General features: G+C 44.2%; 1 pseudogene; it reads left to right on the top strand.

Moving 5' to 3' along the window:
* The first annotated feature begins 17,258 nt into the window (after positions 1-17,258).
* On the top strand, positions 17,259-22,238 carry LOC109741678 (4-coumarate--CoA ligase-like 7; annotated as a pseudogene).
* Positions 22,239-27,338: the final 5,100 nt, after the last annotated feature.

Consider the following 27,338-nt stretch of genomic DNA (forward strand, 5'->3'; position numbering starts at 1 on the left):
TATCCTATTTGAGCAACACAAGATATACATGTTTTTATCTACATCATATCTTATAGGACTCGTATTGACATGGAGATTTGGCTGGTCTCACCTCGAGGTTGGAGGGGGTCGGTGACGGGGACGACGGCGGGGATGATGGAGGGGCTCCTTGATTTCTGCAAAAACAAAAACCCTATAAGTTATCACTAATACATCCCGAATAGTATCATACATATAACATAACTAATACAACCAAAACCCTAGCGAACGACGGGTATCGACGACGAGGATGTGGGATAGGCATCGTCGACGTCGATGCGGGAATAATTGCTTAAACTAAAAAAATAACAACAAATGTGACATGTTCAACTAGTTCTATTAATTCAACTAGTTCTTACTAAATATAAAAACTTACTATAAATAGAAATAAACTAGTTCTTTCTAAAAATAAACTAGTTCAACTAGTTATATTAATTTTCTTACTAAAAATACATTAGTTATATTAATTCAACTAGTTCTTACTAAAACTAAACTAGTTCAACTAGTTTATTAATTTACTTACTAATTATTTTAAACACTTACTAAAAACAGTAAAAAAAACTACATTATACAATAGTAAAAAACTGCAGTGAAAAACAGAAAAAAAAAGAGATGGAGGGAGGAGGGGAAGGGAGGAGGAAGGGGAGGAGGCCGGTGGGATCGGAGGAGGGAGGGGCGGGGGAGGAGGGGGAAGGGGCGGCCGGAGGAGGAGGAGGGAGGGGTGGAGGGGGAGGGGGCGGTCGGAGGAGGAGGAGGGAGGGGGCGGCCGGAGGAGAAGGAGGGAGAGGGGCGGTGGGAGGAGGGCGGCCGGAGGAGGAGGGGGGAGGAGGAGGGAGGAGGGAGTACCTCTGCGAGGAGCAGTGCGGCGGCGGGGGACGGCGTACGGGTTCGGCGCCGGCGAGAGCGAGTGAGAGGGAGTGAGTGTGAGAGGATGAATCGCTCCAGGATAAGGTAAGTAAGTAGTAGCGCGTTTCAGAGAAACGCGTTTCAGAGAAACGCGCTACTGCTACGGGCCGTAGCAGTAGCGCTGGTCAGTGGTACGCGCTACTGCTAAGTGGGGCTAGCCATCTGCGCCCAGTACAAATATAGCAGCAGCATGGTTTCGTAGAACGCGCTACTGCTAAAGTAGTAGTAGTAGTGGGGTCTATTTAAAAACGCTACTACTAAGTAGCAGTAGCGCCCTGTTTTGTCCAGCGCTACTGCTAAGATGCTGTGTATAAGGTTTTCCCTAATAATGTTAAACGCCGTATGCACTGGACAGAGGGAGTATCTGATGAAGGTGCAGGTGAAGGTGCATGCTTCGATGCACATCGCGCCGATGAGGAGTCGTCCCCATCATGTGATCAATAATGGTCTTAGGAATCGAGCATAACTACTCCCTCCATTTCTTTTTACATCGCATATAAGATTTGTCTTAAGTCAAACACCATAAACTTGTACCAAATTTCAATACAAAACTATCAAAATCTACAATACTAGAGATATACAATATGAAAGTTAATTCAATGATATCAAATTTATATTGTGAACGTTGATATTTTCCCTATAATTTTGGTCAAACTTTACTACGTTTGAATTTAGACAAAACTTACATGTGGACTAAAAAGAAACAGAGAGACTATTTGATTGTAGTTGGGTTTATTTTCCCTGATTGTTATTTGAAGAAGACCAAGTTCATATGGGAATGTCTAATTCTTGCTCCTAGCGATTTCTAACGACGCATCGCCTGCACCGCGAGTGTACTGGGCCAGGCAAGCAGCACGACCTGAGTCCACGTGTCTCCCCTCTGAGGTAGCGACATGCTAAAAAATAGGTAGTGACATGCTTCGCTTAGAAAAAGTCTTCGATAAGAAAAAAAAAGAACGCTAGCAACATGCACGAACAAGTGCTCATTTCCTCTCCTTTTTACTTTCTTTTTTCCATTACATTTTCTCTATTCCCTAGTGTAAAATACACAAGTTTTAAATAAATGTTCATGAAATGTAAAATTAGTTCACATAATTTATACAAATAAGTTCATACAATGCAAAATAATCATCGCATTTAGAAAATTGTTCACATGTGTAAAGATATGTTCATGTAATGTAAAAATTTATTTGTGTAATTTCTGAAAATAAATGTCATACCATTCAAAAATATGTTGGTGACATTTAAAATATATTTGTAATGCTTCAAAATGTTTGCCCATATTAAAACTTGATCATTAAATTTTCAAAAAATGTTCAATGTGTGTTTAAAGATGTTCACAACATATTTTAAAAAGACTGAATATGCATTTGTTTATTATTCAACATTTATTCCTATAGATGTTTAACATGTTTTCAAAAAAATGTTCAGTGTCTATCTTAAAAAGTTGAACCTGTATAGGAAAATTTTCAACGTGTACTAAAAAGGTAAAAAAAAGACAGGAAAACATAATAATAAAATGAATATGGAAAATACAGAAAATAGAAATCCGTGAAGAAACCCCATAAAAGAAGGGGGGAAACCAGAGTGTATCCTTCCTAAAACAGAGTATGGGAGGTTTCCCAAACCGCTAGTTGGAGCACCGCTGGAAAGGCTTTATTGGGCTGGTCGAGTAGGACGTGGTAGCAACAAACTCTTGAGGCGATGCGGTGCTCTATCTTGCACTAAACGAGATATAAAATTTGAGGTTCCTGCGATGTATATAAGTTTTACTTTATCGTTGAAGTATATATTAGTCCAAAATCTTAGGGCGACACCCATCCATCATTCACACCTGGTTGATTTGCCTCTTTATTAATAGTAGAATGTCTCATAATGGCAGTTCCCTACTTGCAGTTAGTTGCGGTAAATTGTCAACGTGTTGAACATAGCCGGCCGAACCTATGACTAGGCCAGCCCATTTAGGGAACATTCTAGAGGGTCTTTACCTTTTCTTTTCAATTTTAGATGTTTAGAAATTAAGAAAATCGTGTGGAATTTTATAAGGTTTCCATGCTTAATTTTTTTTCGTAATTTCAGAAATTATCCACAGTTTTACAAAATATTACTGAACTTTCGAAAAACAATATCTATGTTTAATAAATGTTCAAAAAATAAAATTGTTTTCTTAAAAAGTAACATACGGCTGTTTAAATTTTAAAATTTTGAAAATAAGTGAATTTATTGATGTGAAAAAATAATATAAAAACCAAAAAATCTGAGGCAAATAATAATAAACGAAGAAATCGGAGTTTTTTTAGGCATAAGAAATCAGAGTTGGCGCTCGCTCATTACTACAGTGGGTTGTTACATAAAGTGGCCCAATTGAGCACACGTTCTTGTGCGAAGTGTCAAACGGGGTCCCTACGGAGCAGGCCTATGTCCGCCACAGTTATACGTCCCTTCGGGCCAGTTTTTTTGACGGCTTAAATAATAAGCTGCCTCTCCCCAGCTTAAAAAGTAAGCTGCTCCCAAAATTTGTTGAGCCTTTTATATTTGTGATCCCATAACTTGTCCAGAAGCCCCAATGAATGAGGAAGATGGCTGATGAAAAAAGCTGGGGAAGAGGCAACTTATTTTTTTAAGCCGCCAAAAGAATTAGCCCTTGAACTGATTCCGAGTAAGAATCGCCTACATGTGACAATAGCAAGCTGGTCCATTTCTACCAGCGTAGTTTGGTTTTCTTTTCGTTTTTAATTTAATTTATTTCTTTTATTTACTCTTTTTTTGCTTTTTTATTCATTTTACTTTTGTTTTTTCTGTTTTCTTATTGTGTTTTTCTTTCTTTGTTTGTTATACTCTTTTTCTCTTTTCTTTCGTTCTTGTTTTTATTTCTTTCTTCGGCTTTTAGCATTTCTTTTGTTTGTTTGTCGGTTTTTGTTTGTTTTCTTGTTGTGTTTTCGTTTTATTTTCTCCAACACATGTCTACAGTTTTCATACGTATTGTAAATTTTGTTGTATAAATTTAGAACTTTTTTATACAAGTTCGCATTTTTTGTGACATTATTAAAAAAAATTAATTTATGTTTTGATGTCTACTATTACTCATACATGTTGTGTATTTTTATTATACTAATAAACATTTTATGAATGTTTCACAATTTTCAAATACATTATTTACATTTTTTAGAAAGTATGCAAGGATTTCTTATCAAATACATGTTAAACATTTTCTAAATAGGATGAACTTTCTTTAACTAAGTAAACATTTTTTACATTACACAAACATTTTTGGAAAATGTTCACACCAAATATTTTGAAACTTGGGAACATTTTTTCAAGCTAACATACATAATTTCCGAGTAAAACTAACTTTTACAATGTATAAATAATTTTCTGACACATGATTAACATTTTTTCTTACACAGAATCAACAATATTCTAGTTTGATTTATTCATATTGTAATTTTTTCGTGTACATAAAAACACTTTTCTTAACAATGTTTTATGTAGCATTTCAAAGTTGTTAATCTAGCATTTGTAAGATATTAAATGTGTATAGCAAAATATTTCTCATGTATATGAAAATGTTTCCGAAACAAATAGCATACGTACGAAAAAAAGATCAAGTATACAATATACAACAAATGTTAAGAACATCTACAACCGGACCCCTCATACCCGCCTTTAATGCTTGGATGGGCTACCCGATAGCGCCCGGACAAAAAAAAGGCACCCAACCGGACGATGCATATTTAGCCCAAACGCCTGGACTGGACGACATTCCCATCTAGCCCATATGTGGCGGATATAGGGACGCCCAGACGCGCTCGGGCATACCCACCATGCCGGATGAGACCCACTTTGTGTTGGGAATCGTAGCATAATTTCAAAATTTTCCTACGCTCACCAAGATGCATCTATGGAGTATACTAGCAACGAGGGGAAAGGAGTGCATCTACATACCCTTGTAGATCGCGAGCGGAAGCGTTCCAATGAACGTGGATGACGGAGTCGTACTCGCCGTGATCCAAATCACCGATGACCGAGTGCTGAACGGACGGCACCTCCGCGTTCAACACACGTACGGTGCAGCGACGTCTCCTCCTTCTTGATCCAGCAAGGGGGAAGGAGAGGTTGATGGAGATCCATCAGCACGACGGCGTGGTGGTGGATGTAGCGGGATGCCGGCAGGGCTTCGCCGAGCTTCTACGAGAGAGAGGGGTGTAGCAGGGGAGGAGGGAGGCGCCCAAGGCTGTAATATTGCTGCCCTCCCTCCCCCCCTTTATATAGGCCCCCTGGGAGGGGGGGGGGGGCGCCGGCCAAACCCCATCTAGATGGGGGGGGGGGGCGGCCAAGGGGGTGCCTTGCCCCCCAAGGCAAGTGGGGCGCCCTCCCACCCTAGGGTTTCCAACCCTAGGCGCAGGGGGGAGGCCCATGGGGGGCGCCCCAGCCCACTAAGGGCTGGTTGCCCTCCCACTTCAGCCCATGGGGCCCTCCGGGATAGGTGGCCCCACCTGGTGGACCCCCGGGACCCTTCCGGTGGTCCCGGTACAATACCGGTGACCCCCGAAACTTTCCCGGTGGCCGAAACTTGACTTCCTATATATAATTCTTTACCTCCGGACCATTCCGGAACTCCTCGTGACGTCCGGGATCTCATCCGGGACTCCGAACAACTTTCGGGTTTCCGCATACACATATCTCTATAACCCTAGCATCACCGAACCTTAAGTGTGTAGACCCTACAGGTTCGGGAGACATGCAGACATGACCGAGACGCCTCTCCGGTCAATAACCAACAGCGGGATCTGGATACCCATGTTGGCTCCCACATGTTCCACGATAATCTCATCGGATGAACCACGATGTCGAGGATTCAATTAATCCCGTATACAATTCCCTTTGTCAATCGGTATGTTACTTGCCCGAGATTCGATCGTCGGTATCCCAATACCTTTGTTCAATCTCGTTACCGGCAAGTCTCTTTACTCGTACCGCAATGCATGATCCCGCGACTAACGCCTTAGTCACATAGAGCTCATTATGATGATGCATTACCGAGTGGGCCCAGAGATACCTCTCCGTCACACGGAGTGACAAATCCCAGTCTCGATCCGTGCCAACCCAACAGACACTTTCGGAGATACCCGTAGTGCACCTTTATAGTCACCCAGTTACGTTGTGACGTTTGGCACACCCAAAGCACTCCTACGGTATCCGGGAGTTGCACGATCTCATGGTCTAAGGAATAGATACCTGACATTGGAAAAGCTCTAGCAAACGAAACTACACGATCTTTTATGCTATGCTTTAGGATTGGGTCTTGTCCATCACATCATTCTCCTAATGATGTGATCCCGTTATCAACGACATCCAATGTCCATAGTCAGGAAACCATGACTATCTGTTGATCAACGAGCTAGTCAACTAGAGGCTTACTAGGGACACGTTGTGGTCTATGTATTCACACATGTATTACGATTTCCGGACAATACAATTATAGCATGAACAATAGATAATTACCATGAACAAAGAAATATAATAATAACCATTTATTATTGCCTCTAGGGCATATTTCCAACAGTCACCCACTTGCACTAGAGTCAATAATCTAGTTACATTGTGATGAATCGAACACCCATTGCGTCCTGGTGTTGATCATGTTTTGCTCTAGGGAGAGGTTTAGTCAACGGATCTGCTACATTCAGGTCCGTATGTACTTTACAAATATTTATGTGTCCATTTTGAACACTTTCACGAATGGAGTTGAAGCGTCGCTTGATATGCCTGGTCTTCCTGTGAAACCTGGGCTCCTTCGCAAGGGCAATGGCTCCAGTGTTGTCACAGAAGAGAGTCATCGGGCCCGACGCATTGGGAATCACCCCTAGGTCGGTAATGAACTCCTTCATCCAGACTGCTTCCTGTGCTGCCTCCGAGGCTGCCATGTACTCCACTTCACATGTAGATCCCGCCACGACGCTTTGCTTGCAACTGCACCAGTTTACTGCTCCTCCATTCAAAATATACACGTATCCGGTTTGTGACTTCGAGTCATCCAGATCTGTGTCGAAGCTAGCGTCGACGTAACCCTTTACGACGAGCTCTTCGTCACCTCCATAAACGAGAAACATATCCTTAGTCCTCTTCAGGTACTTCAGGATATTCTTGACCGCTGTCCAGTGTTCCATGCCGGGATTACTTTGGTACCTTCCTACCAAACTTACGACAAGGTTTACATCAGGTCTGGTACACAGCATGGCATACATAATAGACCCTATGGCCGAGGCATAGGGGATGACACTCATCTTTTCTATATCTTCTGCCGTGGTCGGGCACTGAGCTGTGCTCAATTGCACACCTTGCAATACAGGCAAGAACCCCTTCTTGGACTGATCCATATTGAACTTCTTCAATATCTTGTCAAGGTATGTACTCTGTGAAAGACCAATGAGGCGTCTTGATCTATCTCTATAGATCTTGATGCCTAATATATAAGCAGCTTCTCCAAGGTCCTTCATTGAAAAACACTTATTCAAATAGGCCTTTATACCTTCCAAGAATTCTATATCATTTCCCATCAATAATATGTCATCCACATATAATAAGAGAAATGCTACAGAGCTCCCACTCACTTTCTTGTAAACACAGGCTTCTCCATAAGTCTGTGTAAACCCAAACGCTTTGATCATCTCATCAAAGCGAATGCTCCAACTCCGAGATGCTTGCACCAGCCCATAGATTGAGCGCTGGAGCTTGCATACTTTGTTAGCATTCTTAGGATCGACAAAACCTTCCGGCTGCATCATATACAACTCTTCCTTAAGGAAGCCGTTAAGGAATGCCGTTTTGACGTCCATCTGCCATATCTCATAATCATAGTATGCGGCAATTGCTAACATGATTCGGACGGACTTCAGCTTCGCTACGGGTGAGAAAGTCTCATCATAGTCAACCCCTTGAACTTGTCGATAACCCTTAGCGACAAGTCGAGCTTTGTAGATGGTCACATTACCATCCTCGTCCGTCTTCTTCTTAAAGATCCATTTATTTTCTATGGCTCGCCGATCATCGGGCAAGTCAGTCAAAGTCCATACTTCGTTTCCATACATGGATCCTATCTCGGATTTCATGGCTTCTAGCCATTTGTCGGAATCCGGGCCCGCCATCGCTTCTTCATAGTTCAAAGGTTCACCGTTGTCTAACAACATGATTTCCAGGACAGGGTTGCCATACCACTCTGGTGCGGAACGTGTCCTTGTGGACCTACGAAGTTCGGTGGCAACTTGATCCGAAGCTTCATGATCATCATCATTAACTTCCTCTCCAGTCGGTGTAGGCACCACAGGGACATCTTCCCGCGCTGCGCTACTTTCCGGCACGGAAGGGGTGACTATCACCTCATCAAGTTCCACTTTCCTCCCACTCAATTCTTTCGAGAGAAACTCCTTCTCCAGAGAAAGGACCCGTTCTTGGCAACGAAGATCTTGCCTTCGGATCTGAGATAGAAGGTATACCCAATAGTTTCCTTAGGGTATCCTATGAAGACGCATTTTTCCGACTTGGGTTCGAGCTTTTCAGGTTGAAGTTTCTTGACATAAGCATCGCATCCCCAAACTTTTAGAAACGACAGCTTAGGTTTCTTCCCAAACCATAATTCATACGGTGTCGTCTCAACAGATTTCGACGGAGCCCTATTTAAAGTGAATGCGGCAGTCTCTAAAGAATAGCCCCAAAATGAGAGCGGTAAATCGGTAAGAGACATCATAGATCGCACCATATCCAATAGAGTGCGATTACGATGTTCGGACACACCGTTTCTCTGAGGTGTTCCAGGCGGCGTGAGTTGTGAAACTATTCCACATTTCCTTAAGTGCGCACCAAATTCGTGACTTAAATATTCTCCACCACGATCTGATCGTAAGAATTTTATTCTCCTGTCACGTTGATTCTCAACCTCACTCTGAAATTCCTTGAACTTTTCAAAGGTTTCAGACTTGTGTTTCATTAGGTAGACATACCCATATCTACTTAAGTCATCAGTGAGAGTGAGAACATAACGATATCCTCCGCGAGCCTCAACACTCATTGGACCGCACACATCGGTATGTATGATTTCCAATAAGTTGGTTGCTCGCTCCATTGTTCCGGAGAACGGAGTCTTGGTCATCTTACCCATGAGGCATGGTTCGCATGTGTCAAATGATTCGTAATCAAGAGACTCCAAAAGTCCATCTGCATGGAGCTTCTTCATGCGCTTGACACCAATGTGACCAAGGCGGCAGTGCCACAAGTATGTGGGACTATCGTTATCAACTTTACATCTTTTGGTATTCACACTATGAATATGTGTAGCATCACGTTCGAGATTCATCAAGAATAAACCATTGACCAGCGGGGCATGACCATAAAACATATCTCTTAAATAAATAGAACAACCATTATTCTCGGATTTAAATGAGTAGCCATCTCGAATTAAACGAGACCCAGATACAATGTTCATGCTCAAAGCTGGCACTAAATAACAATTATTAAGGTTTAAAACTAATCCCGTAGGTAGATGCAGAGGTAGCGTGCCGACGGCGATCACATCGACCTTGGAACCATTCCCGACGCGCATCGTCACCTCGTCCTTCGCCAGTCTCCGTTTATTCCGTAGTTCCTGTTTTGAGTTACAAATATGAGCAACCGCACCGGTATCAAATACCCAGGAGCTACTACGAGTACTGGTAAGGTACACATCAATTACATGTATATCACATATACCTTTGGTGTTGCCGGCCTTCTTGTCCGCTAAGTATTTGGGGCATTTCCGCTTCCAGTGACCACTTCCCTTGCAATAAAAGCACTCAGTCTCGGCTTGGGTCCATTCTTCGACTTCTTCCCGGCAACTGGCTTACCGGGCGCGGCAACTCCCTTCCCGTCCTTCTTGAAGTTCTTCTTACCCTTGCCCTTCTTGAACTTAGTGGTTTTATTCACCATCAACACTTGATGTTCTTTTCTGATTTCCACCTCCGCTGATTTCAGCATTGAATATATCTCAGGAATGGTCTTTTCCATCCCCTGCATATTGAAGTTCATCACAAAGCTCTTGTAGCTTGGTGGAAGCGACTGAAGGATTCTATCAATGACCGCGTCATCCGGGAGATTAACTCCCAGCTGAGTCAAGCGGTTGTGCAACCCAGACATTCTGAGTATGTGCTCACTTACAGAACTATTTTCTTCCATTTTACAGCTGAAGAACTTGTCGGAGACTTCATATCTCTCGACCCGGGCATGAGCTTGGAAAACCAATTTCAGCTCCTCAAACATCTCATATGCTCCATGTTTCTCAAAACGCTTTTGGAGACCCGGTTCTAAGCTGTAAAGCATGCCACACTGAACGAGGGAGTAATCATCAGCACGCTGCTGCCAAGCGTTCATAACGTCTTGGTTTTTTGGGATTGGTGCTTCACCTAGCGGTGCTTCTAAGACATAATCTTTCTTGGCTACTATGAGGATGATCCTCAGGTTCCGGACCCAGTCTGTATAGTTGCTGCCATCATCTTTCAGCTTGGTTTTCTCTAGCAACGCGTTGAAATTGAGGACAACGTTGGCCATTTAATCTACAAGACATAGTGTAAAGATTTTAGACTAAGTTCATGATAATTAAGTTCATATAATCAAATTATTTAATGAACTCCCACTTAGATAGACATCCCTCTAGTCATCTAAGTGAAACATGATCCGAGTTAACTAGGCCGTGTCCGATCATCACGTGAGACGGACTAGTCAAGATCGGTGAACATCTCCATGTTGATCGTATCTTCTATACGACTCATGCTCGACCTTTCGGTCCTCCGTGTTCCGAGGCCATGTCTGTACATGCTAGGCTCGTCAAGTCAACCTAAGTGTATTGTGTGTGTTCCGAGGCCATGTCTGTACATGCTAGGCTCGTCAACACCCGTTGTATTCGAACGTTAGAATCTATCACACCCGATCATCACGTGGTGCTTCGAAACAACGAACCTTCGCAACGGTGCACAGTTAGGGGGAACACTTTTCTTGAAATTATCATAAGGGATCATCTTACTTACTACCGTCGTTCTAAGCAAATAAGATGCAAAAACATGATAAACATCACATGCAATCAAACAGTGACATGATATGGCCAATATCATTTTGCTCATTTGATCTCCATCTTCGGGGCACCATGATCATCTTCGTCACCGGCATGACACCATGATCTCCATCATTGTGTCTTCATGAAGTCGTCACGCCAACGATTACTTCTACTTCTATGGCTAACACGTTTAGCAACAAAGTAAAGTAATTTACATGGCGTTATTCAATGACACGAAGGTCATGCAAAATAATAAAGACAACTCCTATGGCTCCTGCCGGTTGTCATACTCATCTACATGCAAGTCGTGATTCCTATTACAAGAATATGATCAATCTCATACATCACATATATCATTCATCACATCTTCTGGCCATATCACATCACATAGCACTTGCTGCAAAAACAAGTTAGACGTCCTCTAATTGTTGTTGCAAGTTTTTTTTACGTGGTTTGTAGGTTTCTAGCAAGAACGTTTCTTACCTACGTATGACCACAACGTGATTTGCCAATTTCTATTTACCCTTCATAAGGACCCTTTTCATCGAATCCGTTCCGACTAAAGTAGGAGAGACAGACACCCGCTAGCCACCTTATGCAACTAGTGCATGTCAATCGGTGGAACCTGTCTCACGTAAGCGTACGTGTAAGGTCGGTCCGGGCCGCTTCATCCTACAATACCGCCGAAACAAGAAAAGACTAGTAGCGGCAAGAAGAATTGGCAACATCAACGCCCACAACTGCTTTGTGTTCTACTCGTGCATAGTAACTACGCATAGGCCTGGCTCATGATGCCACTGTTGGGAATCGTAGCATAATTTTAAAATTTTCCTACGCTCACCAAGATGCATCTATGGAGTATACTAGCAACGAGGGGAAAGGAGTGCATCTACATACCCTTGTAGATCGCGAGTGGAAGCGTTCCAATGAACGTGGATGACGGAGTCGTACTCGCCGTGATCCAAATCACCGATGACCGAGTGCCGAACGGACGGCACCTCCACGTTCAACACACGTACGGTGCAGCGACGTCTCCTCCTTCTTGATCCAGCAAGGGGGAAGGAGAGGTTGATGGAGATCCAACAGCACGACGGCGTGGTGGTGGATGTAGCGGGATGCCGGCAGGGCTTCGCCGAGCTTCTACGAGAGAGAGGGGTGTAGCAGGGGAGGAGGGAGGCGCCCAAGGCTGTAATATTGCTGCCCTCCCTCCCCCCCTTTATATAGGCCCCCCGGGAGGGGGGGGGGCGCGCCGGCCAAACCCCATCTAGATGGGGGGCGGCGGCCAAGGGGGTGCCTTGCCCCCCAAGGCAAGTGGGGCGCCCTCCCACCCTAGGGTTTCCAACCCTAGGCGCAGGGGGGAGGCCCATGGGGGGCGCCCCAGCCCACTAAGGGCTGGTTGACCTCCCACTTCAGCCCATGGGGCCCTCCGGGATAGGTGGCCCCACCCGGTGGACCCCCGGGACCCTTCCGGTGGTCCCGGTACAATACCGGTGACCCCCGAAACTTTCCCGGTGGCCGAAACTTGACTTCCTATATATAATTCTTTACCTCCGGACCATTCTGGAACTCCTCGTGACGTCCGGGATCTCATCCGGGACTCCGAACAACTTTCGGGTTTCCGCATACACATATCTCTACAACCCTAGCGTCACCGAACCTTAAGTGTGTAGACCCTACAGGTTCGGGAGACATGCAGACATGACCGAGACGCCTCTCCGGTCAATAACCAACAGCGGGATCTGGATACCCATGTTGGCTCCCACATGTTCCACGATGATCTCATCGGATGAACCACGATGTCGAGGATTCAATTAATCCCGTATACAATTCCCTTTGTCAATCGGTATGTTACTTGCCCGAGATTCGATCGTCGGTATCCCAATACCTCGTTCAATCTCGTTACCGGCAAGTCACTTTACTCGTACCGTAATGCATGATCCCGTGACCAACCACTTGGTCACTTTGAGTTCATTTTGATGATGCATTACCGAGTGGGCCCAGAGATACCTCTCCGTCACACGGAGTGACAAATCCCAGTCTCGATCCGTGCCAACCCAACAGACACTTTCGGAGATACCCGTAGTGCACCTTTATAGTCACCCAGTTACGTTGTGACGTTTGGCACACCCAAAGCACTCCTACGGTATCCGGGAGTTGCACGATCTCATGGTCTAAGGAATAGATACCTGACATTGGAAAAGCTCTAGCAAACGAAACTACACGATCTTTTATGCTATGCTTTAGGATTGGGTCTTGTCCATCACATCATTCTCCTAATGATGTGATCCCGTTATCAACGACATCCAATGTCCATAGTCAGGAAACCATGACTATCTGTTGATCAACGAGCTAGTCAACTAGAGGCTTACTAGGGACACGTTGTGGTCTATGTATTCACACATGTATTACGATTTCCGGACAATACAATTATAGCATGAACAATAGATAATTACCATGAACAAAGAAATATAATAATAACCATTTATTATTGCCTCTAGGGCATATTTCCAACACTTTGGCCCACCCGAGCCCACATAAATTGGACCCTATCTTCACTCCGAACGAAACCCTAGCCACATTCCACTCCACTCCAGTCCGCTCCCTTCCTCCCACAAGTTCCCGTTCGACCATCTTCCGCCTACTTCGACACGGCGGGAAGCGGATCCGAGTCCTGCACCTCCGGATCCTTTGACCCGAAGCTCCTCCCATGTGGCCCACGGAGGTGTCCGCCTGATGGCAGCGCTCAGACTCCATCAGAGTGGAATCCATTGCGTCCACCCAAGTGGCGCATGGTTCTGGCCCTAGGGTAGGTTTGGCTGCCTCGCGCGGAGGTTGTGTGGTCCATCTAGCGCCCGAACGCAGTGGTGGATCCGTAATCCCTCCGTTGGCGCACTGAATTGGGTCACTACGCATCAAACACAAATGATGTGCAACATGTCGGCCCTGTAAGGCAGCGTGCACGAGAGGCCGCGGCAGACATCGCCGAGGCGGAGTCGCACTCTCCGGCGTCGCATATGCTGCCCGACAACCCCTGCCGCCACAATCGCAGACTGGTGGATGTGTCCAGCTCCGACTACGACGGGTCCGTCATCGACCTCACATCCACCAGCGATGTGCTGGGTACGGGCTCCGACGAGGAAGAATATGACATGGGAGATGGCGGCGCCTCGAGCCCCATGAGTCGTTGTGTGTCCCATGTCATATTTTACCTTGCTGGCGACCGAACCAACATTTGGGCGGGCACAGCCAAACCCCGGATATGGACACATCGGAGCCGGACAGGATCCACTTTAGATTAGGTTTCACGTGCATGTAATTGTATGTATTTGAGGATTCGTAATTACGGTATCCGTTATTGGAAATGATTTTTAGTGTGATGTCCAGCAACTTCCGCGGACGCGCCTGGGCGTGTCCGTCGGCTTTTGGGGGCCGGAATTTGCAAGTTGTGTCGTAGATGCTCTGATCAAACATTTGAAAAAAATTAATCATCTATTTAAGAAATGTTAAACGTGTATTAAAAATGTTCCTGATATACACAAAATATATTGAACATGTATTATAAAGTTTGAACATAAAAATATAAATTTTGAAAAAATGTTAATCATGTATCAAAATAATGTTAATTATATATTTTTAACATGTACAAAAATGTCCCTGATATATACTTTTTTGAGTTGGAAGTTCTTGATATATACTGCAAATGTACAGTGTGTGTGCGTGTGTGTGTGTGTGTGTGTGTGTGTGTGTGTGTGTAAAAAGTACTCATCAAACACGTGCCAGATCTGGAGTTCGATTGCGTGTCCGGGGTGTTGCCCCCATCTGATTCGTTCAACGGCAAGGGCTTCAATTTTGGTGAGCCACCTTGGAGGTCCGCAAAGCTGCATATCGGCGATGGAGCCGCGTCGAGCTCTTATGAGGAGGTGATCCATCATTCTTTTTTCGGTGGCTGCTTTGATGGTGCCAGAGGCAGGTGACGGGCGTTGGTGTCAAGCTCAGAGATGTTCTGCTATCTTTTCAGTTTTGTCATGTCGGTCAACGGTCATTACGTGACTTGTATTTTGATCTTTATGATATGAATTAGACACGTATTACTATGCAAAAAAAACACAAATATTTGAAGAAATGTTACATCTATTTCAAAAATGTTAAATGTGTACAAAAAATGTACCTGATGTATACGAACAATGTAGAATGTGTATTAAAAGAATTGAACATAAAACATAAATCTTAGAAATGTTGGTAGTATAAAACAAAATGTTAATCATATATTTAAAAAATGCTAAACATGTATTAAAAAATATTTCTGATATATAAAATGTATAATGTGTAGGGAATAAGTAGTCATCAAACATATATTTTTTAGTGTTAATCATGTATTTGAAAAATGTTAAACATGGAATGAAAAATTGTTCTTCGTGTATATGTAAAATGTAGAAATGTGTATGAAAAATGTGGACATGTGTTGAAGAAAAAAAATAAAAAAGTGGTAAAAAACCGAAGAAACAAAAAAAGCACCTTAGAAACAAAAAAACCAAAAAGCCTGAAGAAAACCAGGAAAACCCATGAGGAAACAAAAATAACCATAGAACAAAGAAAAACAAAAGAAAACCAAAGACAAACGAAGAAAACTGATGAAACTAAATAAGAAATACAAAGAAAAAAATATAGAAAATGAAAGGTAAACCAAAGAAAGAGAAAAAGAAAACAAGAAAAACAGTGCAAAACAGAAAAATTAAGGAAGAAACAAAAGAAAATAAAAAGAAAGAGAACGAAAACAAGAAAACCAGTGAAGAAATAAAAAACAAAGCAAATACAATGGAAAACATAAAAACAAAGAAAATCATACCGCAACAATGAAATCGAAGAAGAAACCCTCACACACAAAAAAAAGAAAACCACAAACGAAAAAAAAACAGACGAAATGGTTCGGCGCATTAGCTACAGTGCAGGGACAAAAGCATCATGCGAGACGGAAGGAGCACCCACAGTAAGCGAGATATAGGTTTTGCGGCTCATTCCTGTAATGGAGATCTCAATTCTATGCGTAGGCCACGAAATAGTGACATAACATGTAGCCCCACTTGCCTTCTCTAGTCCAGCCCACTTTCTCACGCTCGAGCATTTTCTTTGTTTTTTGTTCGGTTCCTTTGTTTAGTTCAATATTTTCCATGTGTTGGTTCGTTTTCAGGGTTTTTTGTGTGTGTGTTTCATTCCGTTTATTATGTTTTTGCGTAGTTTTATAGTTCATTAATTTTGATCATTTATTACAAATATTATCTTGTTCTATTCTTTTCTATATTGTTCCTTTTTTTTCTTGGCTTCTGCTCCTTCTAAATTATTTGTATGTTCACCCATAGTCCAAGGACTACTCACACATTGTCATGATGACAACAATGTCGATGAAGAAGGCTCCGACAAGCTTCCAGATTGGATCATCACATAACAGGAGGTGGCGGGAACATACAAAATACTAGGTAATTGTTTTCCGGGGTTCCGACCAATATTAAGGCAGGGGCACTAGGAGGCGGTGGGGGCCCGCCCTAGGGTCACCATGCACCCCTAGCTCACGGTCGATGCTCTAGCTGACAGAACTATCAAGTGTGGGTGCAACATTAACAATTATGTTTTTATCATAAGGAACAATAGCAACTTCACCTCCATAAGTATCTTTCAGAGGGGCTTCATGGCCATAAGAATCAAAGTCGTCAAAAGGGGGTTTGTAATCTAATGAGTTCGAATGATCATAAATTTCAGCATCATAATTTTCATCCTCCGGTAAGTATGGGGAGGGCATTCAAACAATGTATGAGTTAAATAATTGCTCTCACCAGAAGGTGGTCACGAGTAGCTATCTACTCCTTCTCCTTTTATTCTTCACTCTTCTTCTCATCTTTTTTAGGTAACGAGCTCTTATCAATTTCTTCTTTCATGATCATTTTTACTCAAACCACCTTGTGACGATGTATTTTACCTATGGAGATGCTTTAACGAAGAATCAAAAGGGCTAGAAGACATGTACTGTCTTCGTTTCTAAATATAAGTCTTTTTAAATATTTCAATATGGATTACATACAAAGCAAAATGAGTGAATCTACATTCTAAGATATGTTTATATACGTTAGTATGTAGTTCATATTCAAATCTTAAAAAAAAAACTTATATTTAAAAACGGAGGGAGTATATGCTGCTGTGCTACTAGCGCGTGACTTGTCCATTAGCCCGCCGATGAATTATTGGTCGATTGCCGCTGCCTGCAGCAATACACAGGACCAGCCTTGTCAATCGAGACAGCCTGCCTCGCCACTAACCTTTGTCCCTCCCAACTCCTCGCCTCACTCTCGACCGACGAGCGAGTTCCCCGGTCGAGAATGTCGTCCAGCGGCCACGGCGCCGTCGACGCCCGCACCGGCTACTGCGCTACAACCAAGTCGTTCCTCAGCCTGCGCGCGCCGCAGCCGCAGCCGCTGCCGCCAGCGGACGTCCCACTCACATTCCCGGCCTTCGCGCTGTCGCTGCTGCCGTCCCCTCTCCCCGCCCACCCCGCGCTCCTCGACGCCGCCACCGGGGAGGCCGTCTCCTACCCTGCGTTCCTGTCCCAGGTGCGCGCGCTCGTAGGCGCGCTGCGGTCGCGCGTGGTGCCGCTCGGCCGCGGCGACGTGGCCTTCGTCCTCGCCCCCGCGCGGCTCGACGTGCCCGTGCTCTACTTCGCGCTCCTCGCCGTCGGCGTGGTCGTGGCCACGGCCAACCCGGCCCTCACCGCCGGCGAGGTGCCCGCCTCGTCTACCTCTCCGGCGCGTCCGTCGCCTTCGCGATCACCTCCACCGCCGCCAAGCTCCCCGCCGGCCTCCCCACCATCCTCCTCGACTCCCCGCACTTCCGCTCCCTCCTGCACAGCGACCATGGCAAGAACGAGTCGACGCCGCTGGACACCGGGGCAGTGTGCCAGTCAGCGACAGCGACGATCCTGTACTCCTCCGGCACGACGGGGCGGGTGAAGGCGGTGGCGGTGCCGCACCGGAGCTTTATCGCGAGGGCGGCGGGGCTCCGTGCCCTGCACCTGAAGGTGAAGTCGAGGAAGGCCGACGAGAGGACTCTGATCGGCGCCCCCATGTTCCACACCATGGGTTTCTTCTTCACGCTCAACGGGCTGGCGCAGGGGTCTACCACGGTTGTGATGACGGAGGCGGCCGCGCGGGCGGGGTTGAGGGGAATGCTGGAGGCAGCGCGGCGGTGGGAGGTGACGGAGATCATGGCGGCGCCTCCCGTGGTGCTGGGGATGACAAAGGACGGGTGCCGGCTTTCGAGTCTGGCGCGGGTGATCTGCGGCGGCGCCCCTCTGCCGGGATCGGTGGCGGAGCAGTTCCCGCGGCGGTTCCCCCACGTGGATCTGTGCATGGTTAGTCTTTCCACATCACATCTCTTTTATTCTTTTTTACACTTCATCACTTAGCAGTACATATGTGTACGTCCTTTTTGATTTTATTTCTCTACAGCAAAAACTAAAATAAATGGGAGGATCGACAAACGTATCACGCATCGTATAAAGAACAAATTTGCAAGCGGTGGGTATACGTACAGTATACTACTGCATGCACGTGAAGATAAGCAGATGTAAAGATCCAGAGCAAAAAATAAAATAAAATGGACGCACGAGTTGCATGCTCTGTTTTAATATGGGGGGAATTGGATTCAGAACATGATGTAAAGGTCCAAAAGGGGGATTGAAATGATGTGTCAAGCAGTCTAGGGAGAAATCTTCACCAAATCATGAATGTCCACTCTTCCTTTTAAGATTCTCTATTATGAAAAATCACGAGCCTCTGACCAACTACAAAATCATGAACTATCTGCTATTTGTGTGCAGACATTCAACTATATATAGTTTGAATCAAATATCAAAAAGGCCATCTCGGAAACGTATATATATCGAAAAGGCCCTCACATATTTGAGCTTGGAACTCACACAGACACCAACGTCATAATTTAACTGCACCAACTTTCAACTTTCTACCAAAAGAAGCCAAAAAAACACAGATGGAAAACCATGATACAAGCTTGTCGTACCTCTTCTCTCTCGTTGACAGTGTGACAGTTGCACACAAAGATATCTTTGGGATGTGGGATCTTGGCAGCCCCATGGAGATTCACACGGCGGCACACATCATCCTTGTCGGCATGTGTAGGTGTCTAACAATGTCCAAGCATCGTCAAGGGAAAATATTATGTGCTACCAGCCCTTAGGTGATACCGTGATACGGGCTCTTGGGCCGTTGGATCTGAGATCCGACGGCTCCCGGGAGCTATAGTACATTTTACCAAAAAGCAACCGAGAGTCTTAAAATTGCAAGTAGGTAGAACGACTTCTTAGATGCTGTCGGAGCCCGTATCACGGTATCACCTAAGGGCCGGTAGCACATGATATTTCCCCACGTCGACAACATTGGCTCTGGCGGGATAAAGGCATTGTCTATTGGTACAAACATAAATATAAATCAATCAAGAATACCCCTACCCACCTCAAAGAGAAAATAAATAGTATGTCTGAACTTTGAGCATTCAATGTCTTGCCCAACTCCCCGCAAAAAAAAAAGTCTTGCCCAACTAAGTTAGGCTGGTTAAACATGTCTGGTGAGATATGTGAAAAGGTGGCAGTATGAATTATGAAAAACCATAGTACGCCACCTCATCAAAAAGAAAAAGAAAAGTGTCTTAACCTTTAGCATTCAATGTCTCGTCAATAGGGGACATATGATTGTCACTGGGAATGAACTGATTGATTCATATTACGATGTTCTCATGGCGGAAAGCGATGGCTCTCAAGTTTGGTCTCAATATTGCATTGACAATGGGTTGTATCAAAATTGTGGCCCAACTCATAGAGACTATGAAAAACATAGGTCATTTTGCTGGGAATGCGGCGGCCATTATTGATGACTGTTATCACCTGGCATGCGAGTTCAGCTCTATTACTTTTGAATTTTGCCCAAGAGAAGCAAATATTTTAGCTCGCGAATTAGCTAAACTAGCTAGACTTTCTTTTTCTAGTGAGTGGTTTGAAGATGCTCCAAATGAGCTACTTCCTCTGTTGATTAAGGATGTAAACTCGATACCAGTTAATCAAGAGGAGGAAAAGTTATAAAAAAAAAGCATTCAATGTCTAGTCCAACTAAGTTAGGTCCATCAAACATGTCTGCTGAGATATGTCTATCACTAAGTTTTACATGATCTAGTGAAACTGTTTTTGAGGCAATAATTATGTTATAGATAACTAGCCGAAGGCCCTTCCATGTGAAGATTTGGTGAGTACATGAACAATCAATCAACAACTAAGAGCATTCATGGTTGGTAGCCAAAATTTTGGTAGACAGCATTCCGAAACTCTATAATATGCCAAAATTTGACAAGTTTAATTAGGCAGGTAGTCAAATTAAGATGAGCTCCAAATTAGACGAACCAAATGTGTGTTGTACATGTGATTAAAAAAAGACCGGTGAATATGCTTCAGGGTTATGGCTCAACAGAGGCTGGGGGCATATCCTTGATGATCGACCGGGAGGAGTGCTCCCGCATAGGCTCCTCCGGCCGCATCTTCCACAACGTCGTGGCGAAGATCGTCGACATCGTCACCGGAGAACCCTTGTCGGTCGGGAAGAAAGGGGAGCTGTGGGTGAGAGGTCCTTCCATCATGACAGGTTACCTGCCCCACGAACATCGTCCTACAGCCCACATCGCCCTCGGTTCACTGATATGGTTGTGACGCGGCACTGAGATCACTTACGGTTCTGTGTCCGTGCAGGCTACGTAGGTGACGACGAGGCGAACGAGGCCACTTTTGATTCGGAAGGCTGGCTGAAGACCGGCGACCTTTGCTACATTGATCAGGACGGGTTTCTGTTCGTGGTGGATAGGCTCAAGGAGCTCATCAAGTACAAGGCCTATCAGGTCTGCTCTTGGCTCGTGAACAACGTGTTATTGTCATGTAGCAATAATTTTGTTCGCATGCATGAATGGTGCATGGTCCTAAACTGAATACTGCATGCAGGTCGCACCTGCGGAGCTGGAGCTGGTCCTGCAATCGTTGCCGGAGATTGTCGACGCTGCAGTTATGCCGTAAGTCCACTGAAAACAATAATTTCGGGAACGATCGTGACAGTTTACCGCAACCCATGTGTTCTGAGTTTCACGATGGGACATGGCAGATTACAAACAGCACACGCTTGAAAAGATAAACAAACTCTTGCTGTATGCAAATCGATGGACCGATATTATATGATGAACCGCCTCCTGCAGTACTGACGATTCGAGTGAATTTGCAGATATCCTCACGAGGAGGCAGGAGAGATACCCATGGCGCTCGTGGTGAGGCAACCCGGGAGCAAGGTCACTGAGGCACAGGTCATGGAGCATGTAGCGAAGCAGGTCGCGCCGTACAAGAAGGTGCGCAAGGTGCTGTTCGTCGACTCCATACCGAGATCGCCGGCCGCAAAGATCTTGAGGAGGCAGTTGAAAGACCATATGCAGTCTTGTATTGTGTCCAGACTCTGATGTGATATATTGCTTTGGATCGGATAGGTTAGATTCTCCGGTAGACCTACCTTCTGCCTGTCCAGATGAGCTTGATCCAGCGCCGGCCATGGTGATGTGGTGACGGCGGCGATGTGGACAGAGAGTGGATGGCGGCGATGGTGGAGCTTCCCGTGAGCACCGCGCTAACCGTAGGGAATATCGGTGGGGTTTGTGGCAGCGGTGAACCTCGTGACTCGTGCCCCGGCCCCCAAGTCTGTTAATATAGCACGGGTCACAGGGGCCCACCAACCATGGTTTGGTTGGGCGCCCCCGATCAGGGCGCGATGCAAGGGCCCGTCCGACCCGTTGGGTTCGAACGGGGAAGAGATCAACCTAACGTTCTCCCCCTTGATCTCAACTTTATTTTTAACCTTATACTTTCTATTTTATTTGTTTCATCACATATTGATACATAGAGCATGTTTCATCGTCACAGCTTAATTGCCGATAGAATCATACAGCCACAACATACGTTTTGTTCAGAAACAAATTCTGTTCCTTTTGGGCCTATCCAGGAATCATAAGGCTTTCCCTTAAACCCATGCCGGCTAAGTGTTCCTTGAACACATTGGGTGATAAGCCTTTCGTTAGCGGATTCGCAAGCATATCTTTTGTCCTTATATGCTCGAGACTTATAGTTTGATCCTGGATTTTATCTTTCACAACATAATACCTTATCTCTATTGTTTTGGCAGCATTATTCGACTTGTTGTGATCATAGAATACTGCGGGCTGATTGTCACAGTACATCTTTAATGGTTTGTGAATACAATTTACCATTTTTAAGTCGGGTATAAATTTCTTTAGCCATATCGCCTGCCCCGTGGCCTCGAAGCATGCTATAAATTCTGCATACATCGTGGATGATGCAACTATCGACTGCTTGGAGCTTTTCCACGAAATAGCTCCCCCAGCGAGAGTGAAGACGTATCCTGACGTGGATTTTCTATCATCTCTGTCCCTCGTAAAATCTGCGTCTGAATACCCTTTTATCTCTAGGGATTCACTTCTCCTGTATATTAGCATGTAGTCCTTCGTGCCTTGCGCATATCGCAATGCTTTCTTTACCATCTTCCAGTGCTCCATGCCTGGATTCTCTTAATATCTACCGAGTACCCCGGTGATAAAAGCTAAGTCAGGGCGAGTGCACACTTGTGCATACTGTAAGCTGCCAACTGCCGAAGCATATGGTACTGCTTTCATTTGATCGATCTCGTACTGGTTCTTAGGACATTGGAATTTCCCAAAACTAGCGCCCTTGACTATAGGCGCAGGTGTGGCTTTACTCGCATGCATATTATACATTTTAAGAACCTTTTCTAAATATGCTTTCTGCGATAGTCCTAAGACTTCATTGTTCCTATCTCCGTGAATTTCTATGCCCAACACATATGATGCTTCACCAAGATCCGTTATGTCAAAATTTGAGGATAAGAACTTCTTTGTTTCTTGTAGTAGACTAACATCACTACTAGCAAGCAGGATATCATCCACATACAAGATTAGGAAAATATATTTCCCATTTTTAAACTTTGCATAAATGCAGTTATCCTCAATATTTTCTTTAAATCCAAAACTTTTAATTGTTTGATTAACGTTAGATACCACTGTCTAGAGGCTTGTCTTAATCCATAAATGGATTTCTTCACGCGGCATCCCATATTTTCCTTGCCTTCCATGATAAAACCCTTGGGTTGTTTCATGTAGACCTTTTCTTTTAAATCACCATTCAAAAATGCCATCTTAACGTCCATTTGATGTAACTCTAAATCAAAATGAGCAACTAATGCCATTATGATTCTGAAGGAATCCTTACATGAGACTGGAGAAAATGTCTCATTGTAATCTATCCCTTCTCTTTGTGTAAATCCTTTTGCCACGAGTCGTGCTTTATACTTTTCTACATTCCCTTTAAAGTCATACTTAATTTTGTAGACCCATTTACAGCCTACTGTTTTGGCTCCTTTAGGAATTTCCTCTAAGTCCCAAACATCTTTGGAACTCATCGATTTCATCTCGTCTTCCATTGCCTTCATCCACTTCGATGAATGATGGCTTCTCATGGATTCTTCATATGAGGTGGGATCTTTTTCCATATGAACCATTTATGTGTTATAAACTTTAAAGTCAGTAGAAATAGCTGACTTTCTTGGTCTTGTATACCTTCTAAGGGCCTCAGTTTTTGGCACATTCTGTGCCACAACTTCTGGCACTTCTTATAAAATTTGCTGCTGCACCTCCCTTTCATGCTCAACAATGGGTTCAGTCGGCTCCTGACAGACAGGTTCCGGGTCTACTCCCATAGTTGTCATGGATGGAGTTGCAACTGGTAGTGAGAAAAATGGCTCCTGAATCATCGGCTTAGGTGCATGCGCCCTCTTCTCCTGAAGATCAATTTTCCGAGCTACCAAGCTCCCCCTCATCATTTCGTCCTCTAAGAAGACTGCATGTCTCGTTTCTAAAAACTTTGTATATCTGTCTGGGCAGTAGAAACGAAAACCCTTTTATCTGTCTGGATAGCCAATGAAGTGGCAACTCACTGTTTTGGGATCTAACTTTGCAATGTTTGGATTAAACATTTTGGCCTCAGCAGGGCACCCCCACACCCTGAAGTGTTGTAGGGAGGGCACCCTTCCTGTCCATAGCTCGTACAGTGTTTTGGGCACCGACTTGCTTGGTACTCTATTGAGAATGTGAATGGCGGTTTTAAGCGCCTCCATCCATAATCCCAATGGCAAGTTGGAATAACTCATCATGCTGCACACCATATCCATAAGTGTACGGTTCCGCCTTTCAGCTACTCCATTTTGCTGAGGCTCGCCCGGCATTGAACACTAGGCTACTATGCCAGTCTCCTGCAAGAACTTTGCAAAAGGTCCAGGGATTTGGCCATATGGAGTGTGCCGACCGTAGTACTCTCCCCCGCGGTCGGACCTTACTATCTTTATTCTTTTATCATGCTGATTTTCAACTTCAGCTTTGAATATTTTAAATTTATCCAACGCTTCCGATCTTCCTTTGATTGGATAAATATAACCATAGCGAGAGTAATCATCTGTGAATGTTATGAACGAGTCATATCCATCCACACTTTTCACCGGAAATGGTCCACAAATGTCAGTGTGGATGATTTCTAGTGTGCCTGTGCTATGGATTGCACCTTTTTGATTTGTTTTATATACTTTCCTTTAATGCAATCTATGCATTGTTCTAAGTCTGAGAATTCTAACGGAGGAAGAATTTCACTTTTGACTAATCTTTCTATTCTCCCCTTCGAAATATGGCCCAAGCGGCAGTGCCATAATTTCGATGAGTCGAATGTTCTCTTTCTTTTCTTTTATTCTTTATTCGACGCGGAAACATGTTCTTTCACATTGCATACAGAATAAACTTTTTCACGAATTGATAACAAATAAAGCTCATTGTGTAGTAAAGCATCACCCACATAAGCATTATTATACCATGTGGCACACTTGCCATGTCCAAAATAACATTCATAATTATCTTTGTCCAAACATGAAACGCTAATTAAGTTTCTATTACATGAAGGAACATAAAGAACATCTCTAAGTAGAAGCTTGAATCCATCAGCTAACTCCAAGGAGATGTCGCCGACAGCTTCAACTTCAGCTTGAATTCCATTTTCTACTTCAATGCCTCTTTCTCTTCTTAGCGTAGTCCGTGTCGAATGGAACCCTGTAAACAATTTGCAACATGAATAGTTGCTCCTGAGTCAATCCACCAAGTAGATTTTGAAAACTGTGTGTACAAGGATTCATTAACTAAGGAAACAATGTTGTTACCTTGCTTTGCCATTAAGGTCTTCAGCCAAACAGGGTAGTCTTTCTTGTAATGCCCGGTCTTCTTACAGTGGAGACAAGTGTCTTTGTCCACTGGGAAAGGCTGTTGCTGACGCTTGATAACCCACAAGTATAGGGGATCAATTGTAGCCTCTTTCGATAAGTAAGAGTGTCGAACCCAACGAGGAGCTAAAGGTAGAACAAATATTCCCTCAAGTTCTATCGACCACCGTACAACTCTACGCATGCTTAACGTTCGCTTTACCTAGAACAAGTATGAAACTAGAAGTACTTTGTAGGTGTTTTTGGATAGGTTTGCAAGATAATAAAGAGCACGTAAATAAAAAGTAGGGGCTGATTAGGTAAAGACACAACTAAATTAGTTTTAGTAGAGAGCTTTTGTTACGAGAAAGTTATTTGTCCCTAGGCAATCGATAACTAGACCGGTAATCATTATTGCAATTTTATTTGAGGGAGAGGCATAAGCTAACATACTTTCTCTACTTGGATCATATGCACTTATGATTGGAACTCTAGCAAGCATCCGCAACTACTAAAGATCATTAAGGTAAAACCCAACCATAGCATTAAAGCATCAAGTTCTCTTTGTCCCATACGCAAACAACCTACTTACTCGGGTCTGTGCTTCTGTCACTCACGCCACCCACCATAGGCAAACCATGAACATATTGCAAACCCTACAACGGGAATCTCTCATGCTTGCGCGACACGGAGGGCACCATAGGACAACACCAATAATAAAACATGCAACTCAAACCAATCTTGATCATCAAATAACCCATAGGACAAAACGGATCAACTCAAACATCATAAGATAGCCATACATCATTGGGAAATAATATATAGCGTTGAGCACCATGTTTAAGTAGAGATTACAGCGGGTAAGAGAGAGGTTACACCGCTGCATAGAGGGGGGAAGAGTTGGTGATGATGGCGGTGAAGTTGTTGGTGAAGATTGCGGTGATGATGATGGCCACGACAGCGTTCTGGCGCCACCGGAAGAGAAGGGGAGAGGGGGCCCCTTCGTCTTCTTCTTCCTTGACCTCCTCCCTAGATGGGAGAAGGGTTTCCCCTCTGGTCCTTGGCCTCCATGGCATGGGAGGGGCGAGAGCCCCTCCGAGATTGGATCTGTCTCTCTGTCTCTCTCTGTTTCTGCATTCTCTTCCGCTGCCCTTTCACCGTTTCTTTTATATCCGGAGATCCGTAACTCCGATTGGGTTGAATCTTTCGCCCAAAATTTTCTCATAAAATTAGCTTTCTTGCGGCAAAAGAAGAGCGTGAACCGCCTTACGGGGTGCCCACGAGGGTCCAGGGTGCGCCCCTGCCTCGTGGCCCCCTCGGGCACCGTCTCGCATCGATTTTACTTCCCAAAAATCATAAATATTCAAAAATAATTCCCCGTCCGTTTTTATCCCGTTTGGACTCCGTTTGATATTGGATTTCTGCGAAACATAAAACATGCAACAAACAGGAATTGGCACTGGGCACTGGATCAATATGTTAGTCCCAAAAATAATATAAAAAGTTGCCAAAAGTATATGAAAGTTGTAGAATATTGGCATGGAACAATAAAAAATTATAGATACGACGGAGATGTATTAGCATCCCCAAGCTTAATTCATGCTCGTCCTCGAGTAGGTAAATGATACAAAAGATAATTTTTGATGTGGAATGCTACCTAGCATAATCTTGATCATGTATCTAATCATGGCATGAATATTAAGGCACGAGTGATTCAAAGCAATAGTCTATCATTTGACATAAAAACAATAATACTTCAAGCCTACTAATAAAGCAATCATGTCTTTTCAAAATAACATGGCCAAAGAAAGTTATCCCTACAAAATCATATAGTCTGGCTATGCTCCATCTTCACCACACAAAATATTCACATCATGCACAACCCCGATGACAAGCCAAGCAATTGTTTCATACTTTTGATGTTC

The sequence above is a fragment of the Aegilops tauschii genome, chromosome 3 (genome assembly GCF_002575655.3).
Source record: "Aegilops tauschii subsp. strangulata cultivar AL8/78 chromosome 3, Aet v6.0, whole genome shotgun sequence".
Classification (NCBI taxonomy): domain Eukaryota; kingdom Viridiplantae; phylum Streptophyta; class Magnoliopsida; order Poales; family Poaceae; genus Aegilops; species Aegilops tauschii.